Below are 2,316 nucleotides of genomic sequence, written 5' to 3'. Positions count from 1 at the left end.
TTTACCCTGAACACATGTTAAAAAGGAAGGGAAGACATTTAAAAGGAGCACAGCTTATAAATACACAAATTCCAATCACAGAGCCAAGTGGTGGAGAGACAAGTGGGTTCTGTCTAAGCAACAGAACAATAGTAAGAACTAACAGCAATGGAGAATTCTGATAGGTACTAGTTTACCTATTTTTTTCCTATATGAGAAGAGCAACCCATGTTTGAGGCTTGCCCTGAAGATTTCCTTTTCCTTTAATGTAAGATGAAGTCTTATGACAAGTCTGATCAATGGTCTATGCTGAGAGACAATCATAGGACAACTTCCAGCAGATCATTCTTTAAAAGTAGTTTGCTTATGTACTTTATCCCTTCTTCCTTTCATTTCCACTCCCTTCTCCATCCTGCTGCTTCAAACAAGGGTACTACCAAGACAAGCGCATGGAATGGTGGAACAGGACACCAAGTCTCTAATTGTGAGGTCAATACACTACTCTGCATTATGTTCATTGGTAAAAGAAACATCAAACATGCTAGCTTACCCAAATCTCAATTGATGTAACCATCGTTTTTTTTTTGTATCATTTGTTTTTCCTGTATCTTTGTAACAGTTCTATAGTACATTAACCTTGCCTTTCTTTTTATATATAAAAAAATTCTTCCTAGATGGCATGCCTCATACAAGTAGTAGTTCAGGTTTGAACCAGTTTCCCAGGTCCCTAATCAGTCCCTTTAACCACTAGTTGAGTCCCTTCCCCACACTTTATCATAGGGGCAGACAAAACCTATCTGGAAAACAAGGTGATTTTTGAAAGGTACATGCTGAACAAGAGGATCACACTCACATTTAAGATGGTGCCATGGTTATCAAGAAAAGAAAAACGAACTAAATGGAAAAATCTAGTTAAAAAATCTAGTTAAAAAAAAAACATATATTGCAGGGTCTTCATTTTCCTTGCTTGAAATGTAGCCAAAAAATTGCAAAAGTTTCATCTATTCTTTAAATATCGACAACTTCCCTTTAAACCCTTAAAAAGATTTTCCTCCTAAGAGGCTCCTGTGAAGCTCTGTCAACCTGAAATGCGTTTGCTCCCTAGTTATCTGGCCATGACCAACTGCATAGGGCCAATGTGTCTAAAATCTGTGCCCCAAAGGGGCTTCTCTTTGGCCATATTCTGCGAGAGTCCTTTTCAGAACCCCAGCTGGGATAATCTCTGGTGCAATCTGGGGACAAGTTCTGCACTTCATTGTCAGTTTCCTCCTGAGAAAGAATCAGCTCTCAGCCAGGAGTCGAACCTTATGGTGGCAGGCTCTGCTGCTCTCCTGCTATCAGCAGGAGAGCTTTAAGACTGTGGCAGCTTTCTTAACCCCTCTTAAAGAAACTATAGTAAAGGGGATTTTAAAGAACATCTTGATTTTCTTTTCCTTTTTCATGTTTATGGGGGAAACCCCCCAAAAAATTGGACTAGTGAAAATTTTCTATTTCCTTCCCATCTGGTACATAGACAGCTTTGGAAGGGACATGGGATCCACTCAAAGAATGTGAATGCATTAAAATCCCATAAAGTAATAATGTAATAAAGAGGGGATCCATTTATTCACGTGCAGTAGAAGTTTTGAAGGCAAAACACAGAAGGTAATGACTTAACAATGTTTCTGCTGAGATTTAATTCCAGGCTATAAGCAAAGCTGACTATCATGCGTACTTTGTAAGGATGGAGTTGTCAAAATTAACCTATCCTTGTGCTTTTAATTCCTACTCCTTGCAAACATTTTTTTCAGCCAAAAAAGTATTATACAGTTCAAATGTATGTTTATTGTCAGTATTATCAGGCCATCTTGAGATAGAAATAACTTCATATTCCCTTTCAAAAACAGCTTGACTGAGAATGGGTTACAAACAGTGAATTCACCCACACTATGAATATTCACTGAATTGCATAGTTTATTCTCTTTCACTCCACTCCCAGTAGTAGAAAACTTGGATCTATTGTTAATACATTTATTTCATTTACTAGAATGTGTTATAATAAATGGAACACATTATTTAAACTTCTTCTTTGGGTCAGGTTTATTTGACAGAACATTTTTCATATTGTTATCGATATTTGCAGTATATTGTTGAGTAGTTGTATATTGAATGGATATACCACAATTTCTTTCCAGGTTTTTGAGACAGACAAGACTGCTGTACGCATGTATTTGTAAATGTTCTTATAGTCAGACATTTTCATTTTACTTTGGTAGACACTAAGGAATGAAATTTCAGGGCCTTCATATGAAGAGGCCAAAGTACTTTCTCTGTACCTTTATCGTTTTATCTTTCTAG

This window comes from Cricetulus griseus, chromosome 3 (assembly GCF_003668045.3).
Source record: "Cricetulus griseus strain 17A/GY chromosome 3, alternate assembly CriGri-PICRH-1.0, whole genome shotgun sequence".
NCBI lineage: Eukaryota > Metazoa > Chordata > Mammalia > Rodentia > Cricetidae > Cricetulus > Cricetulus griseus.
Note: the sequence above shows the minus strand (reverse complement) of the source record.